This window comes from Equus caballus, chromosome 29, assembly GCF_041296265.1.
Source record: "Equus caballus isolate H_3958 breed thoroughbred chromosome 29, TB-T2T, whole genome shotgun sequence".
Classification (NCBI taxonomy): domain Eukaryota; kingdom Metazoa; phylum Chordata; class Mammalia; order Perissodactyla; family Equidae; genus Equus; species Equus caballus.
The window spans coordinates 34,430,939-34,457,046 of NC_091712.1; the positions used below are offsets into that span (position 1 = coordinate 34,430,939).

General features: G+C 46.4%; 1 long non-coding RNA gene across 1 annotated transcript; it reads left to right on the top strand.

Annotated features, from left to right (window-relative positions):
* The first annotated feature begins 29 nt into the window (after window positions 1–29).
* LOC138921452 (uncharacterized) lies at window positions 30–24,261 on the top strand. The gene is made up of 3 exons (XR_011434036.1): window positions 30–148; window positions 20,885–20,980; window positions 23,623–24,261. It is a non-coding gene; the product is annotated as an uncharacterized lncRNA (long non-coding RNA).
* Window positions 24,262–26,108: the final 1,847 nt, after the last annotated feature.

Below are 26,108 nucleotides of genomic sequence, written 5' to 3' on the forward strand. Positions count from 1 at the left end.
AAAAATGTTTTTTCCTTCTACCCTTCTAGGTTCTCCGGCCCTGTAAGTTGGATTGATGAAACACAGATTCACAGGAGACCAACAGAAGTTCATTAGCATGTGCATTGTGCATTCACATGGTACCCAGTGATGAGCCACTTGGAGGCAGGTAGACTTGGGGCCTACATAACTAACTTAGTAGGGAGAAGTGGGGAGAGAAAGACACTTGTGGAGAAGCAGGACTTTTTGGAAAAGAGAAGTGAGCCCTTGGGAGGGTAGATGGGAGACCTGATAGTTGTGACAGTGTCCGGGTGTGGGGCCCGAAGAGGAGATGAGAGCTAAACTGGGAGGGGATTTATGACAATTGAGGCCTGTCAGGAAGCTCTGCTTTTAGGCAGAGAAGGGATTTCAGAAACTCAAAAGCCTTCAGCTTGAAATTATTCTTAGGCCAGAGTGGCACATTTTGGGGTGGCATGTCCTAATGCCCCGCAGCATCGATGATCGAATGTTTCTGGAAAGAACAAAAAGAGCTCCAATCAATAGGGCATTTCTGGAGAAGAAGAGTAGATGTTTGCAGGATGCGATGTGATTGTTTTAACTTTTTTCGTTTTAGGAAGATTCTAATACGACATTTTCTGTCCTACTCAGTGTAACTGTAAAATTGAGTTTCATATTTGAAGCCTTTCACATCTCTCCCTCGGGGCCCATTTCATGCCAACACAAGACAGTACCTAGTCAGTGCTTTGCTGAGATCTCTTTTCTTTTCATTTTCATGATTAGAGAAAAAAATTCCATGTCCACAAATAGGGATTTATTCACTGAGGACCTGCAGTTTACTGTTCTGGAAATGTTCTCTCAGGTATCTTCTAGACTCACACCTTTATTTTAGTATGTGCTTGGTTGTGGGTTAACTTTATGGTTTTGCAGTCTGTTTTTTTGTTTTAATTGTCCTTTAATGGATTTTAAATGTCCATTTCTAATATAGATATTAATGCTTATTGACCAGGTGGTTTTAATAAGTCCAGCTTTACTTTTACATTGACCCAAGGTATTGAGAATAGGAAGAAAGGATTCCATTTAACATATATTGATAAATTGTACTTTGAGAAGGATTTTCAGTTATGCATAAATCTAAGTGTAACTGCCACCATTTTATAAATAAGAACACTGAGAAATATAGGAACAAATTTGAGATTTCGTAGGACGGATCATGACCTTTGCTGCTCTTTAGAATTATCTGGGGAACTTTTGAAAAATGTTTTCTTGGTTCCCCCCCTCAGCCACGTAAATCAGAATCTCTGGGGTGGAACCCGGGTAATTGTATTTTTTTTCCCCTTCAATCAGTTAAGCTCTCTTAAAAATAAAATCCAGGGCCAGCCCAGTGGCGCAGCGGTTAAGTGCACACGTTCTGCTTCAGCGGCCCAGGGTTCACCGGTTTGAATCTTGGGCACAGACGTGGCACCACTTGGCACGCCATGCTGTGGCAGGCATCCTACATATAAAGTAGAGAAAGATGGGCATGGATGTTAGCTCAGGGCCAGTCTCCCTCAGCAAAACGAGGAGGATTGGCAGATGTTAGCTCAGGGCTAGTCTTCCTCAAAAAATAAATAAATAAATAAAATAAAAATAAAATCCCTCTAAAGTTGATTATCTTATATTCCTACTATGAGCCTCCTCAAAAATTCTTAATAGATCAGTTCCATTCTTTAGAAACTCTCATTTCAAGTAAGTTAGGAAAAATTCCACTGGAAAGATTCGCATTACCTGCCGTCTCTATAAATTTGGATGGACTACTGTACAAAGTATAAGTGGCATAAAATGGAAGGTAGTGTGACCCTGTACTGTATCTCATTACTGCTTACAGTAGTTCTTCAAAATATGTAGAACCTTATTGAGTTCCATTTTCCTAGACAACTTCTGTCATTTTCCGTAAGTGACATGTTAACAAAAGGCCGAAGCTGTTTAAAAGCCTAAGTGCATCTTTCCCTCGTGAGGAGCTGAGAAAATGCTGCATAGTCTGGTGGTTCACTTGACCATCAACATTTTAACTCGCTCCCACAGTGTCCTAGATGTCCTGGGGACTGTGCTAGGCTCCGCTGCAAGACAGGGGGCATGTTCTGTAATCCGTGTGTCAGTTCAATGTTGGAGATAGGCACAGTGATTCCTACAGGCGCGCGAAGGCCACAGCTCGAGAGGGTCAGGGGCGGCATGCGGGGAGCTGCCTCAGCCCAGCCCTGGAGGGTTAGTAGAGCAGACGGACAAAGGGAGGGGAAGGGGCGCTTTCCAGAGAGGGCATGGCATGAGCAGCTGCGGGGTCTGAGTGGGCAAGTCCACCGCTTTGATGGGTATGGTGTATGTGAGGTGGGGGTGGGGGTCCACACCACAGGAGACGAGGTCAGAGGTCAGGGAGGGCCTCCTGTGCCATTGAGCTGGAGGCTGCAGAGCCTCCGTGAGGGAACCAGCCTGGAGGAAGTTAGGAAGACTGCGGCAAGTGTTCTAAGAGCTGCTACAGAGCTTAAGGCCAGGGAAGAAGTTAGGAAGAAAAGGTGATTCACCTTAGAACTAATGACGAAGTAAAATTGGCAAGGCTTGATAATTGGTTGAATGTAATCATACAATAAGAAAAGCAGCTAACATTACTGAATGCTTACTATGTGTCTGGCATTGTGCTAAGCATTGTACCTGTATTAACTCATTCGATTCTCACAATGCAGTGTGTCCTACTATGATTCCCAGTTTATGGATGAGAAAACTAAGGCACAGACAGTTGCAGTAACATGCCCACACCTCAGAGGTGATAGAGCCACGACCTGGATCCAAGCGGGCTGGATCTAGAGCCTGTGCTTCCCTTCCCTCCCCAACTCTGACGATTTTAGGGAGGTAGAATTTACCTACCATAAAATGCACCCGTTTAAGTATGCACTTAAAGGACTTTTTAGTAAATTTACAAAGTTGTGCCACCATTACAACACCTTTTTAGAACATTTCCACCACCTCGAAAAGATCTCTTTTGCCGTTTACCATCAATTTCCATTCCCGCCCCCAGCCTCAGGCAACCACTAATCTACTTTCCACCTTTCTGATTTGCTTTCCTGGACATTTCATATAAATGGCATCAGATAATGTGTGTTCTTTGCATCTGGCTTCTTTCACACTTGGCGTCATGTTTCTGAGGTTCATCCATGACGTAGCCTGTATCCATGGTGACTTTCCTTTTTATCGCTGAGTAGTAGTCCATGGGATGGCTCTGCCACCTTTTGTTCATTCACACACCAGTTAAAGACGTTGGGCTGTTTCCCCATGCTGCTGTGACCATTGGGGTGCAAGTCTTTGTGTGGATGTGTTTTCTTTCCCCTTGGGTCTATATCTAGGAGTGCTATTGTGGGCTTTTATGCTAATAACTTTTTAAGAAACTGCCAAGGGTCTGCACCTCATTCCCACCAGCAGTGTATGAGGGTTCTGAGTTCTCCACATTTCGCTGACATTTGTTATTTTGTATTTTTTTATTATAGCCTTTCTAGTGGGTGTGAAGTGATATCGCATTGTGGCTTTGATTTGCATTTCTCTGATAGCTAATGATGTTGAGCATCTTTTCATATGCCTATGGGCCATTCATATATCTTCTTTAGCAAAATGTCTGTTCAGATCTTTTGCTCAGTTTTTAATTGGGTGGTTTTCTTATTTTTGAATAGTATGAGTTCTTAATGTATTCTGGATACAAGTCCTTTGTAAGACACATGATTTGCAAATATTTTCTCTCAGTCTGTGACTTGTCTTTTCAGTTTCGTAATGGTGTCTTTTGAAGTACAAATGTTTTTAATTTTAATGAAATCCAATTTATGAGTGTTTTCTTTATGGATCATGCTTTTAGTATTATATCTCTGCCTAACCCAGGGTCACAAAGGATTTTCTCCTGTATTTTATTCTAGAAGTTTTATAGTTTTGACTCTTACATATGGGTCTATGAGCCATTTTGAATTAATTTTTGTATATCTTGTGAAGTAAGGATCTAAATTATGTGGATATCCAGTGGTCTCAGCACCATGTGTTAAAAAGATTATGCTTTCCACAATTGAAATGCCTTGGTACCTCTGTTAAAAATCATGGACCATATATTTAAAGGTTTAAGTTTTCAAATCAGGAAGTGTACCTCCTCCAACTTTGTTCTTTTTCAAATTGTTTTGACTCTTTTGGGTCCTTTGCATTTCTATATAAATTTTAGGATCGGCTTGTCAGTTTCTGCAAAAAAAAAAAAATCCTGCTGCGATTTTGATAGTGTTGTTTTGAATCTATGGATCCATTTGGGAGGAATTACCATTTTAACATTGTTGACTCTTCCAATCCATAAACAGAGAATGTCCGTTTATTTTGGTCTTTAATTTCTCTCAGCAAGTTTTGTAGTTTTAGTATATGTCTTGCACTTTTATGTTAAAATTATTCCTGAGTATTTTATTTTTCTTGCTCTTGTGAAGAGAATTCTTTTCTTCAGAGCCTGTGTGCTTAAACATCACGTTGTACTGTTGAGGGCAGAGGATGGGTCAAGGTCGATTTCTGCAATTCCCAGGTTGGGAGGGAGTGTGGATAGTGGGGCTACCATCTGATAAAAAGAAGTCAGGAGGAGGAGCAGGTTTAGGTTTAATGAGAAAATGACCTCTTTTGACAGGTCGAATATGAGGAATTAGGGGATTGACAGATGGTGCTGTCGGACAGGCAGCTGGCAATTCCAGAGAGATTTGGGACTTGCCAGCACATAGGAGGTAAAGCCACGGGAGAGTACTTGCCGAGGGAGAAGATGAGCAAGCTAAGGAGGGGGAGAGCCCAGGGGATCACTGACATTTCAGAGGTGCCAGAGGGAAAGGAGTGCATGAAGTAAGTACAGTCGTGGCCTAGTTCCGCCACATCTGGTTGAAGACTGAGCTTCAGATTCCGACTGACTCGAGTTTGAACTTTGCCTCAGTGGGCCAGCCACTGTTCTTGGTCCTGGTGAAATCGTGATGTAACAAGACAACAACCCCTGTCCTATGGAGCTTGTGCTCTGATCCACTTCCTCGTCTATAAAGTGAAGATTGTAGGATTTCTGTAGTATTCATGGGGCTGTGAGGATTAAATGAGTGAATTGGTGTGAAGTGTTCAGCACAGCGTCATCACACGGTGATCATTTGGAATGTTAGCCATGATCGTGTCACCACAGTGCTAGGTTTTAGTGACCAAGACGGTGTGGACCTTGACTTCCTGGAGCTGACAGTGTAGTGAGGAGGATGGAGATAAACAGTACAGTTACACAGGACGCACGAAAGGGAGAGCACGGAAGGCGACGCGAGGAGACGGTGCCCTGGCTGGAGGAGTGGGAGTTCCAGGAAGGAGGAAACGAGCAGCAGCGTCAAGTGCAGCAGGATGGGCCGGGGACATCCTGTAGGTTGCTGTCATCTGCTGTCGTTCCTAGAGCCACAGTCAGATGGCGGTGGTTGCAGGCACAAGTGGGATGGCCCTTACTGAATGGCAGCTGGAGGGTGGGGTGGGTGAGGGAGACGTGATTCAGACGTAGCGTATGTGCGAAAGATGGGGAGGTTAACTTCTCTTGTAAACGGGAATCAGCAATGAACTGCAGCCCCCAAAATGCTAAATCAGTCTTGAGTGAATTAATAAGCTCTGCCACAAATCCATGGTGTGACTTCGGGCAGGTCGCTGGGCCTCTCTGGGAACTGGGTTTTCTGATCTGTCAACTCTAGAGGTGGGAAGGGGACTTTGAAAAGGTTGTGCCCCAAACTCTTAAGGGGAGGCTGCCCTGACACGAGGCCTATTTGTCTGCCTTGTGCTAGCTACTGTGCCAAGTGCTTGGAGAACAAGGGTGGGCACAGGCCCAAGGGTCCCTGGTCTCCTGGAGTGGGGAAGGCGTAAATTAATTATGCAGTTCCCGACACAAATGAATACCCGCATTGTGGCAAGGACGAGGAGTGAGGAGGATCCGGTGCAGTTAGCACCTGTAACAGTGACACACACGAAGATGAAGCTCACAAGAAAAGATGTGGCTTGAATTGGACGTGCAGGGGAAGGAGCCATGATCATGAGCAGAGGGAACCGGCTCATAGCTGCCCCCATGGGGGATGGGGGATGGGGCAGCTCTCACAGTACAGCCGGGAGCAAAGGCAGCAGAGTAGCAAGTTCTGATACAAATGACTCAAGCTCTTACCCTGGAAACAATGTTGTTATCAACCGTTATCTGTACCCATGAATAAAGCTGTCAGTGGAGGCACCTCTGAAAAGGAAGGACTATGAGGGCCCTGGACATGTGCCCTCTGGAGGCCATCAAACCTGCACTGTAGTCTGAGTTCGCCACTTAGAGCAGTGTGACATTGGGCAAATCACATTCCCTTTCTGAGCCTCCCTTTCTCAGCTATGAAATGTGGACGTTAGAGCTAGAAGGGATAGTAGAGATGACCTAAGACAGTGGGTCTCAGCCGTGGCTGCAAATGAGAATCACTCGGGAAGCTGCCAAACCACTGATGCCCAGGCCGTCCCCTGGCCAACGAAGTCAGAATCTCGGGCTGGGCCGGGAAGTGGGGTTTGGTTTGGTTTTAAGTTAAACAGTATACAGTCCAACATTTCGTGACTCTATAATCCATCCCTTAGAACCTAACTGTGGAATGCAATTGAACAGGAATATACTGCAATCAGAGCCTTGGGCTTGAAACATGGGAAGCCACGAATGACCTGCCTCTGTTAACGAATGATGTGTTTTGACCACACAGCAAGAAGGGAGATGTCACTCTCTCCACCCCTATTTCTTTTGTCTTCTAGCTCCCATATCATTTTCCCATTACTATCTGGAAACCACCTTAAAATCCTATTGGGGGATTTTCGTTTAGAGGGTGTGACTGGTATCATGGAAAGACCACAGGCCTGAAAACAAACTTGGAGATGAGTATCAGCTCTCCCACTAACCTTGCTGGGCCTCAGTCTCCTGAGTAAAATTGGGAAAATGAGGCTTCCCTGCAAGGTTGCTCTGAAGAGTGACTGAGATACTGTGCATGTGGCACAGTGCCTGGGACTTAGCTGCTCGACGAATGTAAATGGGGAGGGCCAGGGCTCATATTCATATTCAAGAACCTTTATTTCCTTTTAGACTTGTAACCCCAAATGGAAGGCGGGCAAAGAATAGTAAAAGAAAATGTACAGATAGAGAAGTACAAAGCAGGGGCTGGGCCCGTGGCAGAGTGGTTAAGTCCAGCACGCTCCGCTTCAGCAGCCTGGGTGTGCAGGTTTGGATCCCAGGCGCGGACCTACACCACTCATCAAGCCGTGCTGTGGTGGCGACGCCCATACAAAACAGAGGAAGATTGGCCACAGATGTTAGCTCAGGGGAATCTTTCTTAAGCAAAAAAAGAGGAGGATGGGCAACAGATGTTAGAGCGCACCCTCCTCACCGAAAAAAAAAAAAGTACAGGCAGTTAAACATATTCACAGATTCTACATCCCCAGTAATTAGAGAAATTGAAATGGAAACAGTGATTGGCAAAAAGAATGTTCATATCCTGTTCGAGGAAAATTACCTTCCAAAAATGTACCACCTACCGGTATCAGCATTTATATGTTGTATTTTTGGGTCCAGAAATACTGCTATAAACAGAAAGACAAGTGGAAAAAGAAACATGTACAAGGATGTTTGTTGCACCATTGTTTGTAATAGAGAAAAGTTGGAAATAACCTGAATATCCATCAACAGAGGATAGGATAAATTACGGCATAACCACATAAAAGAGTACTGTTCACCCGTTAAACGTGTGGAGGTAGCTTTATGTATATTGACATGGAAAGATGGCGGATTGATTGCTGAGTGTAAAATCTACAGAACAGTATTCACATAGCCCTCGGTGGGCTTTCCAGCTCCTCCTTGGCCTCAGACCAGCCTTGAAGCAGGACTCAGCGTTGCAGTGTTGAAGGTCACAGGTGGGATGGGGAAGGGTTTAGGATCCACAGGCTGTCAAGGAAGTTCTGTTTGCACAAAGACTTTGAAGCCTTTTAGGACAGACAGGGAAGAAGGTTTATGATGGGCAGGCACTCCGGATTAAGAAATAGCCGCCGTGAAATAAGCCAGGGAGGTGAGGAAGAGCAAAGAGCCCTAAGGGGGTGGGGTCCCAGGTAGGTAGGAATAGGAGGTGGGAAGGAAGCCACCTTCGCACTTGGCCCCTGGTTAGGTTTTAGCCAAGAATGAGTATGACAGGGCTTTGGGTGGAACTCAGCAAAAGCTGGTCCTCAATGCAGAGTGGAGGCCATTCCCTCCCCTTGGACCATCTTGTACCCCTTACTCTTCTTTCGGTTGGGGGAGGAAGGAAGGACAAGAAAATCAGAGAGGTTCCTGGGGACAGCCGCAAAAGACCGCGGGTGGTCCCAGGCCAGGAGCCCTGAGACCAGGGACACGAAATAGAAGCCACGCCCTGACTGGGTGAGGCTGGTGTGGCCTGGGGATGAAAGGGCGCTCTCTTATTTTTGTTACTGAAGCTGAAGGTCAAACTGATGCCCAGTGAATGAAAGTTAGAAAAGCAATAATAATAACTTTTTTGAAAGGCAGATATCTCAGAAAATGAAGACCGGGAAATATGGGCGAAGTCAGATGCCTCATTCTCTCTTCCTGCAGAAGAAGTCGATGTTGGACTAAAGGCTTCTCTTTAAAAGCCCATCTGGGAAGCTAACCTTTTCATCTCTGGCCGTCCCTGACCAGAAACAGTGGCAGGTGTTTACTGATACCAGAAAGGGGCGGGGGAGGTTTTACACCTGGGCTTGTCCCATCTTCGTAAAGTCACTGGGCGCTCCATCAGTCTGGGATAGCCTATTGCTTTAGATTTCATATCAGTAAAACGTTCTCCAAGATCTGAGGCACTGTCAGAGTTGTCCATTTTTATTTTGTCAAATACGTTTATTTAAAGAAAAATATCTTAAATATTATAACACACTTGACAATGAAGAAAGAGCATAACCTCAGAAAAATGGACAGTCCTTTAAGCTGAATATAGTTACCCTTTTAAAAAATCCACTATATTGACCTTTTCGTAAAACCCCCTCCTTACAGGCTGGTGAAAACTCTGTCCGGCTCGGGCCTGGTGCTCGCATCAGCACTTCAAGGCCACCGAATTAGTGTTTGAAGACCAGATGATCTGATTAGATTATGTGGTTTGTAGAAAATTAAATTCTTTGGCCAAACCAGATGCTAAGCTTCTGTCCAGAATTGATATGCTATTAGAAGGCCTGGAAACTAATAAACGTACCATAACTATTAATTTATAGATAGGTTGTTGGCAAATAACCTCAGAGAGAGGATCCAGGCTTGAAACAGCTTTTGTGACACCAGATGGAGTGTGTGAGTTTAATCAGAGTCCTGGGAAGGGATCTGTACAGTGTATTAAAAAACTCCACTGTCATCTATGAGTGAAGTCTGACATATACTGAGAAAAGTATAGGAAAGTAGAACCTAACTGAAGCCGATTCAAGAAACGATGACTCATGCAAGGATCTAGATGTTCTTTTAGGATGAAGTGTGTTGGTATGAAGCAGGGACAATTCACCTATCCAGAATCTGGTGACCTGGCAGTTTTACCTGAGGACAAAGAGGCCAGAAGCTACCCAGCCAACCAAGCAAATGTCCCACACTTCGAGTGGCCGAGCTGAACCTCTCAAGAACACCCCAAGTCCAGAAGGCTCACTTATGTCCCCAATGTCTCAAACCAGCAGTCCCTAAAGCTCTCCCCATTTTGTGACGGGCAGTTTACAGATGAAGAGCCGAGCCCAGAATGGCCCAGTGACTTGACCTTGGGCAAAGGACCCGATGTCACCTTTCTCCACTGCTGCCCCAACTGCAGCAGACTGTCAGCAAATGCACAGGTAGGAAGGTGAACCCCATGTGCACCCCCTGCCTGCAGTGGACAGACCTCAGCCTGAGAGGGAGAGAAGAGACTAGAAACCTGGTTACGTGTACAACCATCCAAACAATGAACCCAAGTGCAAATGTTCAAGAAAGGATTTTTGGGTCCACTTGATATGGGTGAAAAGAGCTCAAAATGTAAAGCTTAACTGCATGACTGTGTTGATTGGTCTGTGTGGTGATGTTCCCAGGTCACTCATCTGTTCATTCATGTTACACAGTGTTATCGGATGTCTGCTGGGTGCCCATGCATGTCCATCAGAATAAAGTCACACTTTGCTACGTTCCCAATTAAAAAACCAAAAAACCCTAGTTGAAGTCTTCAGTAACACTTGCCTGGATTATTGTCATAACTTTCTACTCAACCTTACAATCTCAAATCGTACCTTTAAAGCCCAACTTGGATTATGTCATTTTCCTGCTTAAAAACCTTCAGTGGCTCCCCATGGCCATCAAATTAAATACCCGTTGCTCAGCCCGGCTGTCAAGGCTGTCCAGGACATATGCCATGAACTTCCTTCGCAGCAGGGGTTTCCTGTCTGTGCTTTCTGGGGCCCCCGGGCCTCCTTGGAAATGACTCGGACAGTGGATTTGGGAGTAGCAAAGTTGGGTGTTTGTGTGAAAATAAGTAAGGGGCTCTGCTGGCATAAGAGATCAGCAAAGAGCCACAGCTGGACTCTGAGCTTTGTGGGTTGCAGGTTTCAAGAGCTTGATCAATGTTCCAAACTCCAGGCCACCGTGCATTGGGGAGAGCACCTTCCACTGTACCCGTAAGGTACATCACCTACCAGGCAACATTACAAAGCAGGGTTTGCCTTTAGTGTCCCCCGCACCCTTCCTGTCTATTCTCTATAGCTCTGTACCCGCCTCCCATATCAAGACTCTTACCACCTGGCATCACTTGTCTTGCAAACCCCAGATCATGTTTATATTTAAATGAGGGTGTCAAATGTCAGTTACAGGTCTCTATCTAGTAGTTTGGATTTTTCGTAGACCTCGCTCTTCCTCCAGTTTCAAGTTACACAGAACTTTTTAGGGAAGGCTTCATTTTAACTGGAAGTTGGACTGTACCATCTACTACCCAGGTCCCTAATTCTTAAACTTTAAAGTGCATACAAATGACCTGGGGATCTTGATAAAATGCAGATTTGGTTTCGTAGATCTGCAGTTTGCTCTGAGACTCTCTACTCCTTATAAGCTCCCAGGTGATGGTGATGCTGCTCGACTGGGCACCACGCTGTGAGTAACAAGGATCGAGGCTGGCTTCCTTGATGAGCAGTCAGGAAGAAGCTCAAGTTCCCAAGCGCCAGCCCTCCGTCACACCCACACCAGACACCCAAGCAGCTTCCTGGGGCCACAGGCAGCTGCCAGTCGGGCTCATGAAGCACATGGAGGTTTGCCTCTGCAGAGCTACGGGCATAAATGAGATGGCTCTATGTCTTCATCCTCCAGTCTCTACAGAATTCGTTTGTTTCACAGGCCTAGACCCTTTGAAGGTGCTAGCCTGGCTGTTGGAGATGATGCTTCTCATCTCAGAAGGCAATTCAGCAAGTTCTTAAGGGAAAAGGGTAAACCTTTGGAGGTTTCCCGGAGAAGCTTCCAGCAAGTGGAGGGAGTGCCTGTGGACATTTTCTCCTTATCACATTGTTTCTCTTCCTATCACGCGTGCAGCTAGGCCAAACCATTTTAGCAGCGGTTCTCGGGTGGATGACACCCACTCCTCATTTACTTCCATGTGTGTGTTTCTACGGGAAAGGAGGATAATGAAATTTAGCTTAACCAAGCTGTAGGTTGGAAGTTATAACCCACCTAATTTCCTAATTAAGCTATCAATTAAGACTATGTCTATGCCACCTGCTATGCCTGGGCCTCGTGCCATGTGGTAGATGCCAACTCTGACAAACCCATCCCTACAGAACCCAGAGCTTCTGACACGTTTGTTTCCAGTAAATCTTTACTCATTGTCTCCTGCCTTCCCCCGTGGCTTTCTCCAAAAGTATTTTTTGAAGTCCACGTGGAGACAGGTTGCCCAACCCATTTGTCACGCATATGGGGTTACGGGATGTTGGACTTTGCCAGGTGACTTCATCTGGGCCTTTTGAGGGCTACAGCTTCCCCACAGAACATTTGTGTTGACATTTTGGTGCAGGAGCCAACCACCTTTCTTGCCTCAGAGTCCCTGAGCTTCACCCCAGGGAGAGGAATAAGGTATAGAGACCAGAGAGGAAGAGAAAATGGAGTCAAAGACACAGGGGAAACGAGTGCCTTCTGAAGGCAAGAGCCATTGCAAATTTACCTTTGTAACCTAGATGGATGTTCGCTAAGCATTTGTTGAATGAATAAATGAGTGAAAACAAGAAAAGCAAGAGGGAAAAAACTATCATATATGACACATGGGGTCACCACCAAATACCTTAGTTTCTTTCCTGTTTTCCCACCAATTACTCAAAATGCTCTTGACTTAAACACACTGGGGGCCTGTGGAGACGTCTATGATGTTGCCCCCCTGAGAAGGTGAAGAGTCACTCATTTCCTGGGGCTGTGGCAGGTTCTCGGCTGTAGAGCAGTCGACTCCTCCAGGTTGTGGAGCTCATGAGTCTGGTCCATAGCAGAGCCTGGACTAGAACCCATATCCTGTGACCCCTGACCCAACATGCTTTCTAATCTGTCAAGCTGTTGACGCATCCAGGAAATCAGTACCACCCATGTTTACCCCACTGTGAGCGAGCAGTGGTAGTGGATTAACTCAGAGACCTGCCACTGACCGTACTGAAGGGCCCCCCTAAGAACTAGGGTCCCAGGAAGACTTGACCTCTTCAGCTTGGGCAAACGTCTTTATCCAAAGAGGTTAACTCTGCCCCCATTTATAAATGAGGATGACGCCTAAGATTTGCAGAGGTGGGAGCCACTTGCTAAGGGTGACTCCACTGTCCCCGTACCAAATGAAAGATGAAGGGGAAAGGTACGCAGGGGGTGCCATACTTCCCTTCCCGCTGAGGAAGTACAAATGGTCTCTCCATGGTAGTGCAGAAACCAAGCAAGGGTCCGCACATGATTAGCTTGGATTTTTTTCTAGGTCCTTTGAGGCAAAGAGGTAGTGCACTGAATTCCCTTCCCTCCCTCCTTCCCTTCCGCCAGTGAACAGTGACTGAGCATTTGCCTGCATTGGGCACTGGGAACACAGCAGTGTGCAACGCACCCCACACCCTCATGGAGCTGACATTCCGGTGGGAAAACCAACAAGGCAAAGTCGATACATAGCAGGGGAGCTGGAGAGGAGGGCTGCGGGAAAAATTAGAGCATGGGGGAGGGAGAGAGAGTGTGGGGAGGGGTTGCGATTTTAATTAGGATGGTCAGTGAAGACCTCCTGGAGAAGTCAACCTTTGAGAATGGACTGGAAGGAGGTGAGGGAGCAAGCAAGATATCCGGAGAAGAATCTCAGACAGAAGGAATAGCAATTTTCTGAGGCAGGAGTGTGCTTGAAGACAACAGGAAGGCCAACGACGGAAACCATTGGAGGATTCTGAGCAAAGAAGTTGATGTGACTTCTGTTTAAACACAATTCTCCTGGCTGCTGGTTGACAACCAGTCACGGGGGTGTGGAGGGCGGAGGGCAGCGGGCAGAGGACTTGGTGCATCTTGGCTGTAAACTGAAGGGAAGTGATGAGAGCTCGGACAGGGTCAGAGAAGTGAGGGGTGAGAAGTGGTCCCTTCTGAATCTATTTTGAATATGAAACAAAAAGCTCTGAGTTGGGTGTGGGATGTGAGAGAAGGAAAGGAGACAGGGACAGCTCCAGGTTTTGGGTTTTTTTTTTTTTTAGCTGAGTAACTCAAAGGATGACGTGCCGTCAACTGGAGTGGGGGAAATGGAGGAGGAGCAGAGGGGCTGTGAAGAGCTCAGCACTGGGCATATGAAACTTGCAATAAAATGTAATAAGAATAAGCAGAGCCTACATTTATTGAGCTCTTCCTGTATGTCAGGCCCTGGGCGAAGCATCTTATATATGTTGTTCCATTTAATCCTCACAACAGCACTATTGCTTTCCCTATTTTAGAGATAAGAAAATTGGTAGTGGTGCCCATTCACAGCCTTACAAGACCTCATGCAACAAAAAATAAATCTGCCCAGTTTAATTTTTCTGTCCTGACCGCACAATGTCCTGGCTGGTATGGGCTCATCACGGCGTCAATGAAGATATGAGTTTTCTCCTGGCTCCTACTGAAGGGTGAGGGATTATCAGCTTTGTTCTGCTCCTGGAGCCTCATGGACGCCCCATGAACACACGAGTGAGTGAGAGAGCGGGCGTGTGGAACCGGTCGGCGCCAGCCACACGCCTGCAGCTGGCAGTGCTGCTCTCCTGCGAGGGGCGAAGCAAGGACTGTGGCCTCGGGCTGTGTCCAGGAATGGGGTATGTCCATCTGCCAGGCACATGGTAGGGAGGGCTGAGCCGGACAACCCAGGAGAACGGAGTGTTCAAGCTTAGCAACCAAGTGGCCAACTGGGCTTCATAACTAGAAGCCTCCAAAATAGAAAACAGGAGTCAGCACGTGGGAAAAAGGTGTGAGCAGCGTGAAGCAAGGTGTGAATGTGGGGGGTGGGGTGGGTCGTTCAAGGCTACGGCTGTGAGAGCAGGTGTCCTTCGTATGGGACCCTTACTAGCTGGAAAATTCTTCAACAGCCCAACGGTGTGTGCTGAGAAAAAGAGAAGTACAAAGGGCTCCAGTTGTACCCCATTTAAGAAGTATATTAGTTATCTATTGCTGAGTAACAAATCACCCCAAAACTTAGCGGCTTAAAACAGCTGTGATAATTTATTACCTGTCACAGTCCAGGGGCAGCTGGGGACATCTCAAAGGCTTCTTCACTCCCACGTGTGGCACCTGGGCTGGAACAGCTGGAGCTCCTCGCCCTCGGGCACTTCTCTCTGTGTCGTCTCTGCTCGTGGTCTTTCCAGCTTGGTGTCTTCAGCAGAGGAACCCTTCCTACCTGGCAGCTCAGGGGTCCAAAGCTGTGTGGCCCCAGAGAGAGAGACAAGCAGGAGGAAGCTGCACCCCTTTCCTGACCCAGGCTCGGGGGACGGGCAGCCATCCCTCCTGCTACAATCTGTCAGGAGCAGGTGCCCACAGCTGGCCCTTATTCACCAAAAGGGGATCAGGCTACACCTTTTTCTGGGCAGTGTATCCAAGAATTTGCTGGATGTTTTATAACCACACAGAAGCCTGTGACATAGTCTGGGGACCTCCTAATTATACCCCGTGTCAATGGAAAGTCTCTTGGTGGCTGGCAATAATTGTTGGCCCTGTGGGGGGATGCTGTGACATGGAGAGAAGTAGCTGAATTTTCTGAGACTAAGTATTATGTCTATGTGGTCACCAGGAAAACCCCCAGGCCTGGAAACATTTTTCCTGTGACTCAGGAGGGCGTGTATCAGAGTATATAAAGTAGTAATCCCACGGGGATGTAAAATAGTATTGAAAAGGCAGGAAATAGTAAGGCGATTGAACAGTAGACAAGAAAGCAGAGGCATTGAGTTTGATGTGCCTTTGATTTGTGACACAAGAGCAGAAATCCTACGTCTTTGAAAGACAGTAGTATTCCAGACTGACTGGAGTAGCCAGTTGCCTCCATGTCTGTTAAAACCAATAGCGAGCCGAGTCCTGGCACAGCCCGCCCTCTCTCTCTATTGACCCCAGTGTCCATGGCATTTGGGGTCCCGTGCATGGAAATTGGGCTATAGATAATTGTTTTGTTAGAGGGTCATGGGGCGCCTTGGTGAATTCAAATGTACTTCAAGCAGTACATTCTAAAGCCTCCTGTAAGGACATTGACTGCACCGTGGGATGTTTGCCTGACACCAGCTAATTAGGAAAACCCATTCTGGGCCTGGCATGGGTTAGCCCAGGGAAGGATAACTGGTGTCACTGTGGCTGGTGTGCTGGAGTCTCCCATTATAACTCGTGGTCTCCTTACACTTGATTGAGTTTATTCCACACACAGACTTTCGCTAAAGGCCACCATGTCCCAGCGTGCTAGGCAAGTGCCAAAATGTAGTGGCACTAACAGCTGGAGGTCTTCTCTGCTGTGGCTACACAATTAAAGAGGAGCCTGAGTTTCACCGGAGGCAATTCCTTGGGCCGTTTGGCGAGGTCTGCAGATGGGTCCCGGCACCTCTGTTGCAGGGTCAAGTTGGGTTGGTGAAGACTCACTGGCACTGGGGCTGTTTCCACTTTGGGTCAAGCATTATGGCCCGACTTCTCCCAGGCTGGCCAGGGTCCTGTGAGGTTAGACCCCAGGCGAGCAGTTCTGAGCATGTGATGGGTGGAATGTGGTTTGGCCAAGGTTGCAAGTGTTCTGCAAAAATAAATGAATAAGCAAATAAATAAAAAGAGAGAGAAACAGAGAGTAAGCAAATAAATTTGGAAAACTGAATTCAATAAAAGTAAGTTGTTTTTTGCTTTTTTTACAAAAAACAGGATTTCTCAGAGCCTTTACTATACAACCATGCATTGTGAATGACCAAAAGGATATGTAGCATTTTCTATACTTTATTTGACTGTGGGAACCATTTTCTTGTGATTGCCTCTGGGTGACTCAGTATTCCAGTGACAACTTGGGGATGTGCTGTCCTAGACCTAAGCTACTTAAAGTGTGACCCCTGGATTGGTAGGCTGCAGAAATTGAGAGTGTAGGGGAGGAAGACATTTCCTCTACCAGCTCTGGGTCCTTCTGGCCAGAAAACAAATGAAATTCACATGAGACAGAATAACAGGAGAAAGTTAAACAAAGCTTTATAACATGTCTACATGGGAGAGGCTCAGGCAAACTAAGCAACTTACGAAAAGGGCAGAAGTTCTCATCTTAAATACCACCCTCAGCTAAAGACAAAGGAGGATGTTGGGGGTGGGGGGAGTCAGTTAGGGGAGGTTACCAGACAAGTACAGTAAACAAGAGTCAGGTTATTATGCAGACTTGAGTCCTCGCCTTCTGCATTGATAAGAGTTTCTAGAGATAAGGTCATCCCCCTTCTTCCTGGTACAGAGAGGGGGACACAATTACAGATGGAGATTTCCTTTACAAATGTAAATGTCTCTTAACAGAGGGTAAGGAAATTCTACTTTTCAGAGTTTCTTTCCTGTCTGCAGTTTTTAAAAGTAACCGGCCCAAAATAATCCTCATGCCAAAGAGACATATCTTGGGGTGGCCAATTCCAGTCCCCCACAATAGTAAGCAGTTAGAAACTTTTATAGCAATTGGATAGAGTAATTTTTATGTCTGTTGAGCCTAATAACAAAGTCGTGGGGTTTATATTTTGTGTTTCATTGTTGTATTAATTTCATGTTCTTAGTAATTAATTTTCTTGATGCTTTGCACAAAATATCCATCTGCGTGCAGCACACTGAAATTTTTAAGAAACAGTCCTTCCCCTCATACTTTGAGAGTGTCCCAGCTAACATCAAACCCCACATCAGATCTTTCTAGCATCAGATCAAGAGCACAAAGATCATCCCAGACGGACTGCTGACGGCCTTCCAGCATCCCCACCCCACACAGGGCAGCCGGCCCTGCCTGTTATCATTTCTTCCGGCACCTGTAATTTTCTAGTCGGAGTGCAGAGTCTCAGACCCAGGTGTCCCCAGTGGTCCATCCACTCCTTGGTCCGGAACGAGGAGCCACAGGATGCCACCTTGTCCAAAGAGAAGTTCAGGAGGAGAAAGAAGGCGACAGCCGTCACCCGGCACCATCCACCCGCCACGTGCAGCCACGCTCACGTGTCAGTCTCCCTCTGCCCTTGAGAATATGCTGACAGCTCTTTGAAAGCTTAAGAAAGTATGACAGGCTTTCAGGAATGGTGACGTCCCACCAGGGGACAGAGGCGTGGGAGGATTTAAGCAGCTCCCGCCACACAATGCTTGGCTTTTGTTCTCCTAATTGCACTGGTCATGTGAGGTTCCCCCCACCCAGCTTTCTGAAGTGTTCTCCAATAGAGGACTTCAGTCTTTTAGAAACAGTAATTTGTCTAACAATGGCAATTGCTTTAATTGGTAGATCCTTCTCGCCCACCTCCTCTTAGGACGTGAGTCATGTTCTGATCTATTGCGTTTCTCCAAATCAACGAGCATTATTTCCTCTTTATACCTATTAATGGGCATTGTAGGAGGGGAGTCAAAAAGCCTCCAAAAGTCACTACTTTTCAGTCTATTATAATTACAAGTAATTTTTCTTTGTTTCCAGGTAATGGTAGATAATCAGCTTTATGTATAGAAAATATGCCCATTGTGTGTGGCTGGGCTCCCCACGAAGGCCTTTTACAGAGATTAGAATCCTCACCTTCACCGCCCCGCTGGCCCCCACCTCCTCACACAAGCCTTCTGCTCCCCGCACAATGGATGTGACGCTCACGTTTCTGAGGGCCTCGTGTTGTTATTAAGTGACAGTAGTTACCCCTGCACAGAGCCCTTTGGCCCCAAATAGCCACATTCTTTAGATTGGTTCTTTGAACTGCTTGACATGCCCCAGGAAGTAGGTAAAATATCATAGCCTTCACTTTGTGTGTGAAGGGGGCCACACTGAAGGAACCACACGGCCATGGTGGGGCTCAAGGTGAAACGAGGTGGAACCTGCAAGGACCAGCCTTCCCTCACAGCCCATCCGCATGACCTCCTCATCTTAAATTCCTTTGTATGATTTGGGGGAGAAACAGGCAAACTCTGCTTCTTAGAATTCTATTCTATGTTAAGTTTGATCTCCTGGTCAGTGTTGGGTGAAATTGCAGTGAAACATATCCATCTCAGATATCCAGACAACAGGGAAACTGGGAACCAATGAACTTCACCTCTAAAGCTCCTCCGGAGTGTGATGAGCAAAAGCAAGTAATTTGTATGCTGTAGTTCTCATCCACTTATGTTTCCGTGTTCTTCCTTTGCCCCTTGTCCATCTGTTAGGAAGATAAAAAAATAAATGTTTCCTCCACAATTTCCTTCCTTCCTATCTATCATCTATCTATGAATTATCTATCTGTTTTTCTATCCATCTTGTATCTATCTACCTATCCATCCATCATTAACTCTATCTATCCATTGTTATCTAGTTTTCTATCCATCCTATACCTATATCTATCTATCTGCCTATCTGCCTATCTATCTATCTATCTGTCTGTCTATCTATCTATCTATCCATCCATCCATCAACTCTATCTATCCATCATTAGCTACCTATCTTTTTTCTATCCATCCTATACCTATATCTATATCTATCTACCTACCTACCTATCTATCTATCTATCGATCGATCGATCTATCTTTCTATCTATCTATACATTGTAGGGAGGAAAAATTCTCCTCTACTCTTGTTAGGTCTTCGATTGGGTCTAAAAATTAAACGGATAAAGACAGATTAGAAGGAGAAAAGCATACAAATTTTTATTACATTTTTGCATGTACATGAGAGTCTTCTCAAGAGAGTGAAGACCTGAAGAAGTGACCAGAACAGAAAGCTTTTATCCATTTTAGATAAAGAAGCAATGCATTTGTGAGGAATTGACAAGACAAAGGGATTTGGACTGGGGTAGTAAATCGTGAAGAAGTAACTAGAAAGATAAGGGCTAGTTTAACAAGATTTGCTTGTACAGATCTTTCGGCCCCAAATTCCTGTCTCTGGTGATAAGAATGTCTCCCTTCCTCCTGGTACAGGCAGGGCTCCTTTCACATGGGAGTTTGTCTCCTGCTCTCAGGAAGAAAAAGGAGAATCAAAGTGTCCTTCTTACACCTGCTGTTTCTCGAGTGCCTTTAACTCAAAATAATCAATATGCCGGAGCAGCATATTTTGAGGTGCTGCGTTCTGAACTTCACCACCCATCCTATACTCGTATCTCTATCTACTCATCATCTATCTATCCTCTGTCTACCTGCCTGTCCATCCATCCATCCAATACCTATATCTTTATCTGCCTGCCTATCTGTCTTATCCATCATCCATCATCTGTCTCGTTCATCGCTCATGTCCAGGTCTCACAGGTGTGTGACCACCAATTAAACCACACTTCATCTTTCCATGAATTTCCCAGCTGCTCGTTAATCTTATCAATTGTTCATCTTGGGTCCCCTCCCTGCCCAGGGTCTCGGTCCTCCTGTGGCCTCACAGGGGTCTGATTTGGGCATTGTGGTGTCTCATACATGTTCTATCATTGAGTCGGAGTTCCTCTCCCTCAGGCTCCTGTCCTTCACAGCACACCAGCTTTGGCACTGGGCGCTGCATTTCCAGTAGAGAACAGGCTTTTCCCTGAAATTCCTCCACCATGACAGAAACCAGCCTGTGCTGATGAGCTGGGGAGAAAGAAGGAGGAGCAGTAGAGGCAACTGATAAGCCTATAGGACGTGGCTACCCTTCGAGCCTCTAGGCGGCTCTGTCCTTGGGGTCATATATGGGGCTCCCCCACCTGGCCTTGAGGTGGCCCTCATAGGAAGGAAAGGCCAGCCCGTCTCCTGGGAGCGTTTTGTGCATGTCACTGATTCGGGACCAGCCCAGCTGCTTGGAGGTCCAGACAGAGCAGCCTCCTCTCCAGTCAGAGGCTGGCCTCCCTAATCCTTCCTCCCTGACTCAAGACCAGCCTCTCCCCAGGATGACTGGCAACGGAAATGGCCCCTGTGTTCAAGGGATACCCCCCTTCGCCTCAGGAGTGCTCCCTTGCCTTTTGGTCCCTGACAAGCCTGGTCCATCAGAACGTGGTTGTCCAACACGAGCCCTCACTGGGCCTCAGCCTTAAAAAATAAGCTTAGGGCCACAGCATTCTCTAAGGCGGAGAGACAGCAAGCCCCACCCAGGCTGCCTGCTCTGGACTTCCTTCCTTCCCTGTGGCAGAATTCTCCAACCCAGGCCTGGCCTCCTGCAGACGCACCTCACCGCAGGCCACAGGTATAGCCCCTGCAAACTCATTCCAAGAAAAGAAACACTCGTCAGCCCCTAGCCCGCCAATTAATTTTTTTTTGCAGAGAAAGTTCTGACTGTGCCATCTACTCTGCACAGAATATGGAGCTTCTCAGCCTCAGACATCCGTGTTCAGGCCAATGGACTCAACCAGAAGCAAGGTGAGTATCTGCTTTCTACTTAGAAATGGATTCATTTCATGGTTCTTCCCAAAACAAAGAAGTTGCCCCAAAAGTGAATTCAGATTTCTCCTTTTTATTAAGTAAATTCTGCTTGCATGTTTTAAACGATTTAAAAAAGGTAACAAAGCAAAGAAAACCCCCAAATCCTTAGTTAGGGCCTGGGGTTCTATGTGGGCATCCTGTTTGTCTTCTTCCCCATCCACCCATGCTTCCTCCTACCTCTCTGTCAGCTCACAACTCATCCACCTTCCAAGGCTGCCTTGAGACAGCCTTTGCATAGTACCAGGTTGTTTCCCTTTGAGAGCTCTCTGACCCCATGCTCGATTCCGGCCATATTGGCCCTCTTCGCCTGTTCGTCTCTGTCCGCTCTGAGCAGGGCGGAAGGAGGCCATGTTGCACATCCGGTTTTAGCCGGGACGGCAATAGCAGCCCCGACCCCCTGTCCTTGGAAGCAGGTCCTCAGGCGGGAGGCTCCTGGTTCACATATGCTCATTAAGGAAAAGTATTTCAAACTTGGAAATGAAGAAAAAAGGTGGATGGCTTGTCATTTCAGTGTCAAAATGGGCCTTGTTTGATAGATCTGCCCAAGGGTTATTTAGTTATCTAAGGCAGTAGTTCTCAACCGTGGGGGCCCCCAGGGAACATTTGCAATGACTGGAGACATTTTTGATTGACATGACTGGTAGGGAGAAGCGGGATGCTACGGTCAACCAGTGGAGAAAGGCCTGGGATGCTGCTAAACTGGCCACAAAGCACAGACTAGCCCCTCACAGCAAAGAATTATTCCACTCCCTGCTTTCTGTTGATTAAAGGTCCCAGACTGATAGAGATGAAAATAATTTCTGTCTGGGAGAAAAGATAACCCCAAAGGTTGCCGTTTATTGCTCTGTAGGACATTAGCCAGTTTTGTATTATTTTATATTAACCTAGCACTCACATTCTAACAGTCCTTCATTAAATTGCCTATAAACATCAATTTCCTCAAATGCTCTTGGAACCATGTTACTATTTCCATCATAATTTAATGAATTGAATGAAATATTTGACATGTGTTCATTTCAGTTCCGTAATAGTTATCTATTGCTGGGTAACAAATTACCCCAAAACTTAGTGGCTTAAACCAATAGTAAACATTTATTGTTTTCCATCGTTTCTGTGGGACAGGAATCCAAGAACATTTTAGTAGAATTATCTAGCTCGGGTTCTGTCATGAGGTTGCAGTCAACATGTCAGCCAGGGCTACAGCCCTCTGAAGGAAACTGGAGGACCCACTGCCCAAGACAGCTCATTTACATGGTTGGCCAGTCAATGCTCGCTGTTGGCAGAGGCCTCAGTTCTTCACCATGTGGGCCTCTCCATTGACCTGTCTGAGTTTGCTCATGACATGGCAGCTGGCTTCTCCCAGAGCAAGTGATCCAAGAAAGAATAAGGGGAAGCCACCATGTCTGCCAAGATGTAGCCTTAGAAATCACCTTCTTCGGTTCTTTGGTATCCCATTGGTTACATGGGTCAGTCCTATTCAGTGTGGGAAGGAACAACACAAGGGTGAGAATTCCAGAAGGCAGGGATCACTAGGGGCCATCTTGGAGGCTGGCTACCACAATCCTCCCCTTGCCCCCCAATGATTCACGTCCTTTCCACACACAAAATGTGCTCAGCCTCTCCCAAGGCCCCCCCAAGTCTCTTCCCAATATAGTATGAGTTTAAAGTGCAGAATCTCATTATCCAAACCAGGTCCATATATTGATGCGGCTCTTTGGGTGTGGTTCCTTGAGTCCTCAAATCCACTTCTTTTGGATCTGAAATTTGTGAACTAGAGAGACAAGTTATCTGCCCCCTTCCCTCACCCAACAATGTAGAATGATAGGACAAGCACAGAATAAGTGCTATAGACCCCCCTGTTCAACAGAGTGGAAAGGGGGGATGCACAGAAGTCACTGGTTCACAGCAATTCTGAAATCCACTAGGGTACAAATCGACAGTTCCTGGGAATAATTTTCCATTGCTCTTGGCTTCATTCTGTGGGCTTTTGTTTCCACCCTCTAAATTGTCCTTCCTTTTCCTTTGTTTGTATAGTTTTCTCAGCATGAGAAAAGAGAGTAGAGAGTAGAGAGAGTGCAAAGGCATCTTTTCTATTTGTACTGTCTGTCCCTTCCAGTCCGAGCTGTCAATGTTCGCTCTAATACAATTCTCTTAAGAACTTTGTAGGTGCCCTGTGAATCTTATTGGGGCTCACTCCACTAGAAAAGTAGCTCCACCTGAAAATATCTTCATTAGAAGTCCTTTTCTACCTTGGTCTTCTGCTGAGAAGGCTGAGGGACAATGTTCTTAAGGTTCTCAGAAGCCCTATTGTTTGAACAGTTCTCTGAAACACTGCCTTTTATCTTCCTGAGATCTGATCAACGAGTTTTACAGTCTGTTATCGACTGATTTGTGTCCCCCTCCAAATTCATATGTTAAAGCTCTAACCCCCAAGGGGATGGATTTGGAGAGAAGGCCTTCAGGAAGGTAATTAGGTTAAATGATATCAGAAGAGTGGGACTCTAGTCCAATAGGGCTGGTGTCTTTATAGGAAGAGGAGGAGACACCAGAGCCCTCTCTTTCTCTTTGTGCACGTGCAGAGGAAAGGCATGCGAGGACACAGGGAGAAGGCGGGCATCTACAAGCCAGGAGGAGAGGTCTCACCAGAAACCAACCCTGCCGACACCTTCATCTTGGACTTCTAACCTCTAGAACTGTGAGAAAGCAAATGTCTATTGTTTGAGCCCCTTCGTCTGTGGTATTTGTTATCTGTTATGGCAGCTCAGGCAGACCAAGACCAGTCTCACTCTTGGAGTCATCTCTAGACCAGATTTTCCTGACAGTACTGCATGCTTGATTTTTCCCGGGAGCCCTTTCTTCATTGTAATATCATTTGCCCTCTGGAGAGGTTGAGAACTTTCAAAACCAGGAGGTTCTGGCTTCCTTTTGTTTAACAGTCCTTCCTCCAGCTCGTCTCCCCCGTCTTGTCTTTTACCAGAAGCAGCAAGAAGAAATTAGATGGCACCTTCAACGCTCTGCTGGGATCATCTCCTTAGCGATCATCCTGTGGGGAGGGTACATTTTCTACTTTCCACGTTATTTCAGGCAACAGGGCTGGCAAACTTTCTGCCACTACCGCATAACTGTTTCCAATAAGATTTTTCCTTTTCCCTTAAGCCCTTACCTGAGGCCTCCTCAAAGACACTGATGATCCTATAAACAGTTTTCTAAGGTTCTTCAAGATTTTGTTGATGTTTTCCTCAAAGTCCTTCCTGCTTCTGCTCACTACCATGTTCCAAAGCGATAAGGAAACTTTCCTCTAATATCCCCAAACTTATCTGGGAACTTCCACACCAAGAGACAAGGACTCTTCTCAGAAAACCCCTCCCACTCTCTCCCTGCAAACCTTCCTTCCCCTCCATCCCGCATCTTTTTATTTCTTCTCTCTCTCTCTCTTCCTGTCTCTCTTTTCATGGGGGGAGAGGGTATGTGATTAGTTTCTCAAACTTTAGCCTTCTTGTCTTACAGAGATCACAGCTCTTAGACTTTTGGCCATGATTTGAAGTCCCTGGAGGTGTATGTCTAATGTGGACGAGGTGGGGAACCCTGACTAGCAGGAGTGCAGGAGCATTCGCGCCATCGAACGCGTCACGCCATCATTTACAGCCTAATCATGCCATGTATCATTCTAGGCACTGTTCTGTTTCATTCCTTCAGAGCCTCATGGAGCAGACCTACTGATGAGAACATGGAAGGTCCTGTAGTTCTCTCAAGGTCACATGGCTTGTGGCATTGCCAAGCTTTGAAAGTCTTTCTGTGAAGCCATGACATTTCTACCGCATCAGCAGCAGATTGTTTAAGGGGACCCCAGAGTGTCTGATGAATGAATAAATGAGTGGATCCCTTGAGATTGGCTCTGCCACATCCCAGGTTTTATGGTGGAAATGCCAGGGGGATTCTGTTAGATGGGTATAAATGCACACTGCTGTCCTCTGCAGGCGTTTATGACAAAAGTCAGCTCAACACCAGTGTCTGATTAAGGCCCCTCCGGTTGACCAGATGTGTCCTGGGGGAGGCACACAGGGATCAACTCAGGTGTCCCATCTCTGTTCCCATCGGAATCTGAGTCCACTTGTTTTCAAGGAGGCTGCAACATCCCAGACCAGTGGCTACTGCCACCGCAGCCACCATCCCTCCACTCCATCACGCAGCCCCTTTGAGTCCCAAGGCCTGAGCCATTTTTGTGCATGACAGTCAGAGAGGGCCAGCACCGCCCCATCATGACCCCTGCTGGAAACAGCTTCCTCCTCCTCCTGTCCACAAGAGGGAGCAATACTTGCTCCCCTCACCAGTCCCTGAGAGCAGCCTCTCAGAGACATGACACGGAGACATGACATAACCTGCTCAGAATCTGGGAGAGTTTTGATAATTTGGAAGGGGTGTAATGGGCTTTGGAGTTGTCCAGATCTTGGCTCGCTGTGTGACTTTGGGCAGGTGACTTAACATCTCTGAGCCTCCACATCCTCATCCACAGAATGGGCTGCCAACCTCCTAGGGGTGTTGTGAGAGTTAAATAGAAAGTATTTGATGCCATGTTGGACAAACTGGAGGTGTTCAAAAATTTAAATTTCCTTGTTTAGGAATGAGGAAGGAGGTTTTTATTTGGGGAAAAGTGGAGTTTACAAGTCTGAAAAAAATTAGATAGCTTGTCTCTATTAGCTCAAGGTAGAAAAAGATATTGCAGGATCTCTGAACTTCTGTGCCTCCCCCACCTCAGAGAACAATCAGAGCCCCTCCTGTCTCCATCAGGTGGTCTTCAGGCCATGTTGCTTGCTTGGTCCCTATGATGGACTGAAGGTTTGTGTGCCCCCACAATTCATATGTTGAAATCCCAAACCCCAAGGTGATGGTATTAGGAGGTGGGGCCTTTGGGAGGTGATGAGGTCATGAGGGTGGAGCCCCCATGGTGGGCTTAGTGCTCTTATAAAGAGACCCCAGAGAGCTCCCTCGCCCCTTCTGCCATGTGAAGGCACAGTGAAAGCCAGGAAAAGGTGCCTCACCAGACCCAGAATCACATGGACAGTGT